Source organism: Eriocheir sinensis, unplaced genomic scaffold (assembly GCF_024679095.1).
Source record: "Eriocheir sinensis breed Jianghai 21 unplaced genomic scaffold, ASM2467909v1 Scaffold455, whole genome shotgun sequence".
In the NCBI taxonomy this organism is placed as follows: Eukaryota; Metazoa; Arthropoda; class Malacostraca; order Decapoda; family Varunidae; genus Eriocheir; species Eriocheir sinensis.
This window is the reverse complement of record NW_026111782.1, coordinates 32,269-47,351: the sequence shown is the minus strand read 5'-3', so window position 1 is coordinate 47,351 and position 15,083 is coordinate 32,269. Positions and strand designations below refer to the sequence as shown.

Sequence of the window (15,083 nt, the reverse complement as noted above, 5' to 3'; positions counted from 1 at the left end):
GACAAGCTGTGCACTTTGTTTTCCATTAAGGGAGGCACCAAATGTCACTCTGTATGCAGCAACATGAATGCACACACACAAGAAAATGAAGATATGTACAGAGAGATTGAGCCAATGAGCACACACACACACACACACACACACACACACACACACACAGATGGGTGATGTGCAGCTGTCTCCTCGAGTACTCAGAGTGCATGTATATATATATATATATATATATATATATATATATATATATATATATATATATATATATATATATATATATATATATATATATATATATATATATATATATATATATATATATATATATATATATATATATATATATATATATATATACACACACACACACATACACTCTGAGTACTCGAGGAGACAGCTGCACATCACCCATCTGTGTGTGTGTGTGTGTGTGTGTGTGTGTGTGTGTGTGTGTGTGTGTGTGCTCATTGGCTCAATCTCTCTGTTCATATCTTTATTTTCTTGTGTGTGTGCATTCATTTTTGTTGCATACAGTGTGACATTTGGTTGCTTTGGCCAGGTACGCGGCTGTCCTCCAGCAGTGGCGAAAGCAATGCCCGGTCTGGCCATCTCCTGCACCTAAAAAAAACTCCCTTTGCTGTTTAGAGTGGCTGTACTGAGTACTCAACGGGGCAGCCTTTCTTTGTCTGTGTAGCCAACACCTTCCTATGACGTACACTTTGAAGAGGGAGTACCAAGACACCTCTCCGCCTAATGTGACCATTATCTGTATGAGCAATGCTTTGAATATATGTTTGCCTGCACTGCCTCCCTTAATGGAAAACAAAGTGCACAGCTTGTCTGTTCTTTCCTTTATGTAGAATCTATGCAGTTTTATGTGTTTTATGTATTTTCCAACTCGTGATGAGATGACCAACTTTTCAGGTCCTTGCTGTGGAAGAGGAAACCTACGGACTCGAGCATGGTGGAGCTGACTGATGACTCCACCGCCTGACATGAGGAAAGAGCTTGCCTTCATTGGCTTCTCTCTGTTTGAGTAGGCAGGCAAAGCAGTTGGTTATATTAAGGAACTATTTATGTACTGTACTGAGGAGAGGAAAGACGAGGCAACCAGCTCTTGGGTCAGTTCCATTCCATCCATTCCTCCCTTCGGTCACATTTGCACACACTGCCTGTTCTCTCCTCATGGCCTTCAACATTCCCAAACAAAGTCTCCTCAAGAAGTAAGGCTACTAACAATTACTGCAAACTATCAGAGATCTTTTATTTTCACTTACAGAGCCATATGTCTTTTTATGCACCTGAAAAGAGATGAATTACTTGTATATATATGGTCATGGTAGTAGAAGAAGCTGTTATAGTGGTAGTAGTAGTAGCATAAATAACAGTAGTAGTAGAAGTAGTAGTAACAGCAGCAGCAGAAATGGCAGTAATACTATTAGTAGTGGTAGAGTGAAACCATTTTAGTAAGTGTGTGTGGGGTAGGGTTCTGCAGGTCCTTTCTTCCCCTGCTACACAGTCCTGTCCCTTCCTCTCATGTGTTATCTTCGGGTAACACATGACAGGAAGTGTTGGGACTGAGTGGCAGAGCAGAGGGCAGGAAAGCACGTGCAGGACTCGCTTAAATGGGTTCACTCTAGTAATAACCCAAGTTGATGTTTTGCATGTATGTGGGTTGCCTTTACTTAGTGTTCTCTCTCTCTCTCTCTCTCTCTCTCTCTCTCTCTCTCTCTCTCTCTCTCTCTCTCTCTCTCTCTCTCTCCACAGCTCACAGGATGTCCCCCACAGTATGTTTACAAACCCCACAGACACATGCCCCCCAGACACATATGTAAGACCCTTCCCCTTTACTCTCTCCCTCTCTGAACCAACACCACCCTTGGCATATGCTCCCTGTTAGTAGAGTGTGTGTGAGGGAGATCAGGAGAACAATAAAATGTATCAAGAAATAAATAAATGAAGTAAAAAGGATAACTGTGAGTAAGTCTTCTCCTGAGAGAGAGAGAAATGAAATGAATAAATCTAAGTTCCATCGACATCAAAATCATAGAGGAGGAGTAGAATGGGATAAGGGAAGGAAACTTGAGAGATGGAAAAGAAGGAGTAGAAGGAGAAATGGAGATGTAAAGTATAGGAGGAAGGAAGGAAGGCAGACCAGGAAATGCCGAGAAGCAAAACGCGGGAGAATGACGGGAGAATATTTGGCAGGGCGGCGACACAGGAACAGGAAAATTGGAACAGCAAGAGGAAAAAATAGAACATGAACAGTAGGGTCAGGAAAGAGAGGGTTACAGGAGGAGGAGGAGAATCAGAAGGAAATGGGAAATGAACAGCGAGACCAAAAAGTATCTGTGTCTACAATTCAATGAAGAAAATGTAAGTCCTGCACCTTGGGAGGGGATATCCAGCACACCAATACCACATGGGAAACACTCCACTATCCACCACAGAGGCAGAGAAAGACCAGGGACTGTATGTTATCAGGCTACCAGTGAAGGGATATCCAGCACACCAATACCACATGGGAAACACTCCACTATCCACCACAGAGGCAGAGAAAGACCTGGGAGTGTATGTTACCAGGCTACCAGTGAAGGGATATCCAGCACACCAATACCACATGGGAAACACTCCACTATCCACCGCAGAGGCAGAGAAAGACCAGGGACTGTATGTTACCAGGCTACCAGTGAAGGGATATCCAGCACACCAATACCACATGGGAAACACTCCACTATCCACCGCAGAGGCAGAGAAAGACCAGGGACTGTATGTTATCAGGCTACCAGTGAAGGGATATCCAGCACACCAATACCACATGGGAAACACTCCACTATCCACCACAGAGACAGAGAAAGACCAGGGACTGTATGTTATCAGGCTACCAGTGAAGGGATATCCAGCACACCAATACCACATGGGAAACACTCCACTATCCACCACAGAGGCAGAGAAAGACCAGGGACTGTATGTTATCAGGCTACCAGTGAAGGGATATCCAGCACACCAATACCACATGGGAAACACTCCACTATCCACCACAGAGGCAGAGAAAGACCAGGGACTGTATGTTATCAGGCTACCAGTGGAGGGATATCCAGCACACCAATACCACATGGGAAACACTCCACTATCCACCACAGAGGCAGAGAAAGACCTGGGAGTGTATGTTACCAGGCTACCAGTGAAGGGATATCCAGCACACCAATACCACATGGGAAACACTCCACTATCCACCGCAGAGGCAGAGAAAGACCAGGGACTGTATGTTACCAGGCTACCAGTGAAGGGATATCCAGCACACCAATACCACATGGGAAACACTCCACTATCCACCGCAGAGGCAGAGAAAGACCAGGGACTGTATGTTATCAGGCTACCAGTGAAGGGATATCCAGCACACCAATACCACATGGGAAACACTCCACTATCCACCACAGAGACAGAGAAAGACCAGGGACTGTATGTTATCAGGCTACCAGTGAAGGGATATCCAGCACACCAATACCACATGGGAAACACTACACTATCCACCACAGAGGCAGAGAAAGACCAGGGACTGTATGTTATCAGGCTACCAGTGAAGGGATATCCAGCACACCAATACCACATGGGAAACACTCCACTATCCACCGCAGAGGCAGAGAAAGACCAGGGAGTGTATGTTATCAGGCTACCAGTGAAGGGATATCCACCACACCAATACCACATGGGAAACACTCCACTATCCATCACAGAGGCAGAGAAAGACCAGGGACTGTATGTTATCAGGCTACCAGTGAAGGGATATCCAGCACACCAATACCACATGGGAAACACTCCACTATCCACCACAGAGGCAGAGAAAGACCAGGGACTGTATGTTATCAGGCTACCAGTGAATGTGAAATCTGTGCCAATCGCAGCAGACGGGTTAAACCTTTATGGAGTATGTGGTGCTTTTCTTGAGGTCTGTCAGGGCAAAGAGTCGTCTGTTTCCGTCTGTGGCGTTGGTCTTGGAGGAACCTGACTCGCCGAGCTCCTTGTAGCGGATCTTGCAGCTGGTGATGATCCCATTCTGGTGCTCGGCCAGCGGAGGCTCCCAGCAGATGATGAGGCTCTGAAGGGAAAGGCCGTGTGAGGGAAAAAAGTTATACGATAAATTATAAAAATCAATCTTAAAAAGTTTGAACATTGTGTGAGGCCGTGAATGCTTCAACTTAACCCCCTGACTGTGGATTTCCTACCAGAAGACCTCACCAAGCTACAGGAATGGAACAAAAACTGGCTGCTACAATGCAGTGGAGAAAAATGTAAAGTACTGCAGCTTGGGAGGGGATATCCAGCACACCAATGCCACGTGGGATACACTCCTCTATCCACCACAGAGCCAGGGAATGACACGGGAGGAAATGTTTTCAGGCTACCAGTGAAGGCCAAATCCGTGCCAATCGCAGGGGACGGGTCAAATATAATGAAATATAATGAATGTGCAAGGGTTAAAAATACTGAAACAATGAATGTGCAACTTGTAGAGATGATGTGAAGGAAACAAACAAAGCAGAAAGCTATTTAAAAATGAGTTTTAAAATGTATCTTTGCCTTGGAAGCCTTCCACAACTCACCCATGAGCTGGCAGCCTCAACGCTCACATTCTGAGGCTCCTTTGAGGGCACGTCTGAGAAGGTTCTGGCAGTGACCTCCGGGGTGGCGTCTCCCCCACCATTACTGTTGACGGCGGTGAGCCACGCGCTGTGCTCTGTGAACTGGTCCAGGCCTTGGAGGTCACATGACGTACCAGTGACCTTTACCTCGTGTTCTTCTGCTAACCCAACCTGAGGAGAAAATTACAAGGGAGACAATGGTTAAGATACACACTGGCACTTGTACAAACACACGGTTATGGTCACCCTGTACTCCAAGTAAGGTCACTAATGACACACAAGGATATGGGGAGACTTTTGTTAGGCAACAGGGACTCCACATTTAGCACACAGTTCTATAAGGCCGTCCACACCTGCGTATAGAACATGGTGTATCCCGTGATGGGCGATTTGGCCAGTACGGGCGGCGGCCAAGTGACCTCCAGATTGGTGGGTGAGGTGGGGACAATTTTCAGACTCTGGGGCGGAGGGCAGGTCCAGGTCCGGCTTGGTGAACACCCGCACCTCGTGTGTGGAGGCGCCCACCAGGCCGCCGGACCATGTAGTTACTCCCGGGACTTAGGTCCCTGATCTGGGTCTTGTATTCATCCAGTCCCTCGCTGGAGGAGCTGCACTCACGTTCTGGACGCGTTCTCTGCAGTGAAGGGAGGAAAGTGATGTGTGAATTACATACTTTTGATGAAATGTTGTATATGTACTCGCTAAAATGTTATTATTTCTTCATAATCACTGGAATGGCAGTTGGATAACTCTGTATTTGCTAAATACATCTTAACAGTAGTAGTATTGTGTTGAATTTCTTTATGCAATAAATATTCCAAGGTTGTGTCCTTTGGTTCTGACATGAGTGATCCTTCCTGCTTGTAGATGACTGAGTATCCCAGGAGTGATTATTGTGAACAGCATAAAGACTAGTAGACACAGTGACTGTCAAGGCCCACACCAAGAGAAGGCAAATGCTGTAAACAAGCTGCGTCAACAATTAACAGACATTCTAAGTATTGAAAACAAGGAGTAGTAGTAGTAGTGGTGTGCCTGAGCTGCCCCACTTACTGTGTCTGTGACCTGCCTTGTGCGTGGGTGGGGGCATGCTGCTCATTCCTGGAGGTGAGCCCAGACAACTTATTATTAAAATACCACAACAAAATAGTCATTCTCGGGTAAATCACATTTTAGTGAGTCAGTAACACTCAGCACCGGCTTTGGTATTTCCAGACTTCAGGACAATCAAATATGAACACATTACTGGAGACGTGTGCTTTGCCCACAGTGTAATCTATGCATTTTATTCAGTCTTCAAGGAATAATAAACACAACAAAGGGTTATGCTTACAGCCATGCTAAGAAAATCACATGCATCAACATCAATAACTTGGGTAATGTAAACTTTTTAACACTGCAGCGCCATGCTAAGAAAATCACATGCATCAACATCAATAACTTGGGTAATGTACACTTTTTAACACTGCAGTGCCATGCTAAGAAAATCACATGCATCAACATCAATAACTTGGGTAATGTACACTTTTTAAAACTGCAGCGTCTGCAGCAGCGGCTGCAGCTGCCCGCCAGAAACATTGGAATACATTCAGTAACCTTGTAAATGTTTGCGTCTGGGCTTATTAGCAATCTGGAATTATCTGGACTAGTCACTGCCTGTGTCCAATGCAGACAACAATACATCAGTACTCATGAATGCAAACAAAGGGCTACAGTGTGAACAGTGTCTGCCCCGCACGGCACCGCCACTTACTTGACTCAAGGACACACAGCTGGGCGTCCCCGGCGGAGCTGTGCGCCACACACTGGTACATACCAGAGTCCTCCTGGCGCACCAGGCCAAGGATCTGCAGGTTGTTGCCGCTCTGCAGGGAGGCTTGGCATTACACACACCTAACACAACACAGCTGTGTTTTGTGTAGCTATTGACAGCCTTATATTTCTCTCCCCTTATATAGAGCCTTATATCCCTTATGTATCTATTTAGAACCTTAGATCCCTTTTCCTTTACTTATCTTTCTAGAGCCTTCTACATGGAACTTTATGGATTCCAATGTATTATATACCTTATACATCCATTTAGAGCAGTGGTTCTTAACCTTTTTACTACCCCGCCCCCTCTAGGAAGTGGTCCTTCCCTCCACGCCCCCTTGCATCTAGCAGTAAAATTTCCTCCCAGATGTTAAAGAAAATGGCAAGCCTAAAGTAGACTATAGGCAACTAAAGTAATGGCGATACGTCTGCATTTGTTCATAAACTTCTCAATATTAACCCACGCTCTTGTTAAGAGAATAACAAATATAATGAGAGAAATTCCAAGTTTTCCCCTAGGCCTCGTGTCCCCCCCTAGAGGGGTGCACCCCCCAGGTTAAGAACCACTGATTTAGAGCCTTACATTCCTTTCCCCTTATGTATGTATGTATGTATGTATGTATGTATGCATGTATGTATGCATGTATGTATGCATGTATGTATGTATGTATGTATGCATGTATGTATGTATGTATGTATCCATCAATCTAGGTATCTATCTTATGAATCTACATATCTCTGTCCTTTTTAACCTGTAAGTGATAGATGTCCACACCATCACAAAAGTCCGTCTGACCTGAAAGTATTCCGTCTCCACCAGCAGCTCGCCGTTCTTGAGCCAGTGGAGCGAGGGCTCTGGCTGGCCGTACACGCTGCACTCCAGCTCCACGTTCTCCTTCTCATAGGCGAGAGCGTTGGCCGGCTGCCTCAGAAACCTCGGAGCAACTGTCACACAATTTTCAAGCTTTAGCAACTGAGAGAAACATGATGACTGAAGAACACTAAGATTTTTACTATGCCAAACTTTATACTCAAACCACAAAAATATTCCTAGTCTTTGGTATTCCATTTTCAACATTTTCACCACCCTAGTAACTGAGAGGAACTTAATGATAACTGACAAACACGAGATTTTTCACTATGGCAAAATTTATCCACACAAATCACACAAAAAATATGCACAGTCTTTGTTATATGACTGAAAACACCTTAGTACTGAGACAAACATCTAACCTAATTAACGATAACTGACAAATGCTAGCCTTTCACAATGCCAAACTTTATATACTCAAACCACAAGGGTATGAATAGTCTTTCTTATACCATTTCCAATACTAGTAATGGAGACAAACATATGATAATTCACAAACACTAAGATATTTACCATGCCAAACTGTATACACACAGAGCACAAGAGTTAACCAGCATCTTCATTCTTTCATCCCTTTCACTGGTAAACTCTGGAACAGCCATCATGTGTCTGTATTTCCTCCTGCCTATGACCTCTACACCTGATATTGACCTCTCATGTTTTTCTTTATAGGAGCAGTGCTTTATTGTTTTCGTTGTTTTGCCTTTGAACTCTTTCATTGCTGTAAAAAAATATATATGTCATAGTCTTGTCTCACCTTGGACCTGTATGTGGGCCACGGCGTTGAGCGAATCCTCCCTGTTCTCCGCCCGGCACCTGTACGTCCCCTCGTCCTCCTCCTGCAGGCCATGGATGTGCAGGCTGCTGGTGGTGGTGCCGCAGAACAGTGTGTCCAGGTCCCTGTTCTCCGCCCGGCACCTGTACGTCCCCTCGTCCTCCTCCTGCAGGCCATGGATGTGCAGGCTGCTGCTGGTGGTGCCGCAGAACAGTGTGTCCAGGTCCCTGTTTTCCGCCCGGCACTTGTACGTCCCCTCGTCCTCCTCCTCCAGGCCATGGATTTGCAGGCTGCTGCTGGTGGTGCCGCAGAACAGTGTGTCCAGGTCCCTGTTCTCCGCCCGGCACCTGTACGTCCCCTCGTCCTCCTCCTGCAGGCCATGGATGTGCAGGCTGCTGCTGGTGGTGCCGCAGAACAGTGTGTCCAGGTCCCTGAGGAAAGACAGAAAGGTACGGTAAGCAAGTGAGTTTTGTATCTAATTGCTGTTTGTCACTTTTTTTTCACAGTAGAGGACGCAGCTCGAGGGAAAAACAATACCAACAAAAGCAGTCCATTACAATAAGCCTGCTGCAACACTTACCTTATATACAGCAATAACTGCAACACACACACACAAACTAAAAATAAAAGGAATGGGTATATATTTATTTGATTCTGAAACCTCTCCCTCAGTCACTGTTATCCAAGCTCTCAAGACACATCAAAATGGCCCTCTCAGTCATCTCCCAAATTCCCTTTCATCATCAACAGAACGCTTTGCAGGTCCTTACGCCATGTGGATGGTGGCACCGTCCTTGAACCACACCATGGCTGGCCTCGGGTAGCCGTTGGCCGCACAGTCCAGGGTGATCTTGTCCCCCACCTTGCCTATCGTGGACTTTGGCTGAGCAGTGAGCACGTAGGCTTCCTTGACTGTGAGTGTGGCTTGCTGGGACACCTTGCTCTTGTTGGCTTGGCAGCAGTACTCCCCGGCATGGCTACGTTCTCTATTTCTAAGGCACCTGGAGAGGCAAGCAACTTCAATGCTGGAGCTACAAGTATCTTAAGTATGTGATTTAAGCTCAGGTCACACAGCATGACTCACACTATGATGAACACTAATGAATGATTGAAAATGCCCTAAGTTAATCGTCAATTTCTTCCTTAAAGCTATTTTCCATGGGTCAGGGCAGAACAGTCTGCCTGAACCTTTCCTCTCAGCCCTTCCCTCTCCCTGAAGACACCCACCAGATGGAAGGCGTGTTATTCGTGAGTCTGGCTCCAGCGGGTGACTGTTCCTGAACCCCTTGATGGAGGGCGCCGGCATTGTGTCCAGGGCACACGGGAACCCAGTGTGCTCCCCCTCCATGACCATCACGTCCTGAGGCTGCTCATCAAACTCTGGCAGTGGTGGGGGAGAGAGCGAGGCTGTGTGTGTGGGGATGCACACAGAGAGCATTGCCCAACACTGACACCAAACTGAAACACTCACACTCATATAGAAATATGAAAACTACGTAATATTTTTTAATGCTGTCTGTTGCCACTTCTAATGTCCAAGACGAAACAGAGAAACTTCATATGAAAAAAAAAAGAATAAATATGTATATGCTATTTCATAAAAGATGCATTTAGTCATGCTTCATATGATCTTTGTATATATATATATATATATATATATATATATATATATATATATATATATATATATATATATATATATATATATATATATATATATATATATATATATATATATCTGAAACATTTGAAAGATTTATTAATAGCCTATTCGGTGCAGTTCCATATGTTGATGTATGTATTGTTAGAGGCCAGCCTTTATATAAGCATAAGCTTTTCAGGCAATATATATATATATATATATATATATATATATATATATATATATATATATATATATATATATATATATATATATATATTATATATATATATATATATATATATATATATATATATATATATATATATATATATATATATATATATATATATATATATATATATATATATATATATACAAGAACATTACTGCTGAGATGTGGACTGAACAAAACCTGTCTGTCCCAGCCCACTGTGCTGTAGGTGGCCCGGCACAAGTTATGAAGACAAATGAAACTCCTGCAAGACAGGAGGCAGGCTGGGGCAGTCCAATGGTTCTGCCCAAACCTTCATTACAGTGTTTGTATGGCCTTTGGTGACTGCCTCAGAAGGGAAACGGATGACTCAGGATGATGAAATGCAATTCAAAAAGTATACATTTGTAGTCTATCTAGGCATTTACATAATGAAGAGCAGCAACAGTTTTATGTTCCAGGTGACCACAACAATTTACATGACATAAATAACAGGAAGATCAGTCATCATCATCATCATCATCATCATTTCATGGACGCCTGCTCCTAGGAGCTCCCACATGGGGATGGCCACATCAGAAGAGCTTCCAACTTTCTCTGTCCAGACACTCCCTCCTTGCCTGCTCAAAGTTTCTCAAAGATCTTTCCCCCCTCTCCCTAACGTGCTCTTGCACCCTATCCCTCCATTTCACTGGAGGTCGTCCTCTAGCATTCCCTCCCTCTATCTCACTCACATACACCCTTCTGGTCATCTTACTCTCCTCCATTCGCTCCATGTGGCCAAACCACTTTAAGTTCTGTCACTTCACTTCTTCCACCACTCCACACTTCTTCCCTTCACCCCTGTGACACATTCCTAAACACACTTTCATTACTCATTCCATCCATTCTACTCACACCACAAGCACTTCTCAGATAACTCATTTCCACTGCCTGCACTCCAGACTTTCATTCCAGACCCACGTTTTATATGTGAGGGTTGGTACTATTATTGTATTTCTCAAATCCCTCTTTACCTCCATGCTCACAGTTCTGCCATTCATGATTCGTCCCAAAGACCCTACCACCCTTCTTCCTTGCAATGCTCTTTCTCTTATCTCTCCCTCCATGCTTACACACAACTGATCCAAGGTACTTAAACTCATTGACCTCCTCCATTTCTTCACCATTCAAAATTATTTTGCATTTTTTTTTCTTCACATCTTTGCTCAAGCTTTCTGTAAGAACTCCACCCTGGATGATTCTGGGCATATTCCTCCTACTCATCCCCCCTCTGACTCCTTTATGCCTGTTATTAAGATTCTTCCGAGTGATGTTTTCTATGCCCTCTCTGGCTTCAACTCTCATTAGGCTTATGGACCTGATGGAGTGCCTCCTATTGTCCTTAAAAACTGTGCTTCCGTGCTGACATCCTGCCTGGTCAAACTCGTTCGTCTCTGCCTGTCAACATCTACCTTTCCTTCCTGCTGGAAGTATGCCTTTGTACAGCCTGTGTCTAAGAAGGGTGACCGTTCCAATCCCTCAAACTACCGCCCTATAGCTTTACTTTCCTGTCTATCTAAAGCTTTTGAATCAATCCTTAACCGGAAGATTCAAAAGCACCTTTCCACTTCTAACCTTCTATCTGATCGCCAGTATGGGTTCCGCAAGGGGCGTTCTACTGGCGATCTTCTTGCTCTCTTAACTGACTCTTGGTCATCCTCTCTTAACAGTTTCGGTGAAACTTTCTCTGTTGCGCTAGACATGTCGAAAGCCTTCGATAGAGTCTGGCACCATTCTTTGCTCTCTAAACTGCCCTCTTTCGGATTCTATCCCTCTCTCTGTTCCTTTATCTCCAGTTTCCTTTTCGGCCGTTCTATCTCTGCGGTGGCAGACGGTCACTGTTCTTCCCCTAAACCTGTCAACAGTGGCGTTCCACAGGGCTCTGTCCTATCACCCACTCTCTTCCTGTTGTTCATCAATGATCTTCTTTCCATAACAAATTGTCCTGTCCACTCATACGCCGACGAATCCACTCTGCATTATTCAACTTCTTTCAATAGAAGACCATCACAACAGGAAGTACACGACTCCAGACTGGAGGCTGCAGAATAATTAACCTCAGACCTTGCTATCATTTCCGATTGAGGCAGAAGGAACCTTGTATCCTTCAATGCCTCAAAAACTCAATTTATCCACCTATCAACTCGACACAATCTTCCAAACACCTATCCCCTTTCTTCGACAACACTCAGCTGTCACCTTCTTCAACACCAAACATCCTCAGTCTATCCTTAACTCAAAATCTCAACTGGAAACTTCACATCTCCTCTCTCGCTAAATCAGCTTCCTCGAGGTTGGGCGTTCTGTATCGTCTCTGCCAGTTCTTCTCCCCCGCGCAGTTGCTATCCATATACAGAGGCCTTGTCCGCCCTCGTATGGAGTATGCATCTCACGTGTGGGGGGGCTCCACTCACACAGCTCTTCTGGACAGAGTGGAGTCTAAGGCTCTTCGTCTCATCAGCTATCCTCCTCCTACTGATAGTCTTCTACCTCTTAACTCGGCAGCGTCGGTGGACCCATTTTTGGGCTCTTGCGAGTCGGTCCGCCGAAACGGTGGACCCCGTATGGGGCTCGGCTCAAAACACCTAATTCGAGCTAATTGTAGGCAGTGGCGGCATAGAGCAACCCACCATGCATGCCCTGGGTCATTGTGGTGGGTGATGGTTCTTGAGGTGGGCTTATTTGTCATAGGTGGTGCTGTAATGTCATGGCAGACTGAATTAGCTATCCATACAGTAATCACTTGTCAAATTATCTAAAGTAGACAACAAGCAACTCTCGGCTAGATGCCATGTGTCACGAGACTGTTTATTTTGTAACAAACACCACCCAACAAGAATGGAGTTTGAGTATAAATAAATATTTTTAACGGGTTCATGGTTATGAGAGGAGTACTTTGATGTACGTTCCATGCTCTTTTCTTAGTCTCAAAATGCAGTGTAATGGTGCCGTTTCTCAGCCACTTCTCGGCTTTCCCATAGCCGAAGCCCACGGGTTAAATTCACTCATGAGCTTCATGCCCTCTCGGGGAAGATAGTGACGGACAATCTTGAGTCTATTGTGTGATGAGACCATGGTGAATTACACACACACACACACACACACACACACACACACACACACACACACACATACACACACGGCCCGGTAGCTCAGTGGATAGAGCATCTGGTTCACAACCAGAAGGACCGGGGCTCGATTCCCAGGCCGGGTGAAGATAAGTTGGGTTTATCTTCTTTCACGTGTAGCCCCTGTTCATCTAGAAGTGAGTAGGTACGCGACATCAGGCAAGGAGTTGTGACCTCGCTGTGGCGGTGTGTTGTGTGTGAGTCGTTTCAGTCCTGCCCAAAGATCAGTACTATGAGCTCTGTGCTCTTCCACAGGGGAATGGCTGGCTGTCTCGAGAGAAACGCGCAGCAGACCAAGAGGTGAATTACACACACACACACACACACACACACACACATACACACACACACACACACACACACACACACACACACACACACACACACACCAAATCACCCCAGTAGGTAGGTAATATTTTGTTAGTGTGCTCATGTCACAGCTGCAGACCTTCCCAGGAATCAGGACAAGGTGGAAGGAGGTGGTTTTCTCTCCTTGCTCTACAGAGTATGAACCAACATGTGCATCCTCAGAAACAGTCACTGAGCCAAAGACAGTCTTACCAAATCCTACACAAGACTGCCTGACTACTGCCTGTCAAGAGGCACTGCGAGGGATGACAGCCGTGGCACTCACCAACAATGCTGAGCCTGGCGCGGGTGGAGATGAAGGTGCCCACACCCAGGGAGGCACTGGTGGATGCCCTCGTCAGTCTGCTCCGGGCTTTGACCCAGGTGAGGTGCAGCGTCCCGTTGGGCACCATGCACTTGCAGGGAGGGACGAGGTGCAGGCCAAGGTGTGCTGTAAGTGCAGGGAGAGGTGAGCTGTGGAGGTTCTGTGGTAAAAATAAAAGGAACAGAGGAAGGATGCAAAAATAAATAGGCAAGAAAGAAACCAAAGAGAGAATGACAAGACAGAATAATAATAAAACACAAGGCAAGAGAGTGAGGGAGGCAGGAGAGGAGGTTCTGGGTTCATTCTTTGATATTCTTGGCCAACACACTAAGACAAGGTGGCTGAGCTGCATGAAGGTGGACAAGATGGGTGACCACACGTCCTCTGTGTGTACTTGAGGCCACTTCCAACACAATAACATTGAATTTAATTCAATTGAAATACTTATTGTTGATTAAAAGATAATACAGTAAAATTCTAAGGACATATAAACATGTTTCATTTTGCTTGAGGATCAAAATAGGCTTAGAAAATATTATAGGAAAATGTCTTCAGTACATTATAGTGACATTGGTACCCATAGAAATGAAGGCTGTGCAACCTTATACATTAGGATATTAAATAAAGATAGATTTATAGCCCAACCTAGAGGAGTTTCTCGCTGAAGACTATCACATGACCAAATAGTAACCTATCACCGCTGAAATAGTAATATTTCCCAGCATTTTAAAATTTCAGAAATGAGTAATAATAATGAAGAGTTATCAGAGTGATGCTTAGCAAATACAATTAAAAAAAATAGTGTTAGTCATTAGAGTGGGTTGGGTGTGATTCTAGAGTTTTACCAATGCAGGTAAGGCACACCCAAAAGCTACCTTCTGTTCATCTAAAATTTTGTAACACGTCCAGCCAATGAGACTGAAGTATCCATTGTGAGTCTGTTATTAGAGCCCTGAGAGGGAGATCAAATCCAATAATTTTGGTCATAAGGGCGACGTACAGCTCTCCTCATCAGCTTGGATGTCTGGGCCTGAGGCGAAGGGTTGTTCCAGTCCTTGTAGCTGTGTCTCTCTCACAATGATTTCCATATCAGGACAACAGGAGGGCAGTTATGACAGCAAGACACACACACTGCATATCTGGCACAAACCTGACCAATGAGAGGGTTTCCTCCCAAGACGAAAAAAAAAAGTTTGCACAACTCTATCTTCTCAGCGGGCTTGCAGGAAATTCATAAATTTTGTATCCCCTCTGTGGCCTGTTGCTACAGCCAAAGGCAAGGCTGCAAG

At 44.9% G+C, this 15,083-nt stretch overlaps 1 long non-coding RNA gene across 1 annotated transcript; it reads right to left on the bottom strand.

The window, feature by feature from the left end:
• Nucleotides 1-7,251: 7,251 nt before the first annotated feature.
• Nucleotides 7,252-9,554, bottom strand: LOC126992414 (uncharacterized). The gene is made up of 3 exons (XR_007746543.1): nucleotides 8,676-9,554; nucleotides 8,078-8,322; nucleotides 7,252-7,394 (listed from the first exon to the last, which is right to left on the bottom strand). It is a non-coding gene; the product is annotated as an uncharacterized LOC126992414 (long non-coding RNA).
• Between the last annotated feature and the right edge of the window lie 5,529 nt (nucleotides 9,555-15,083).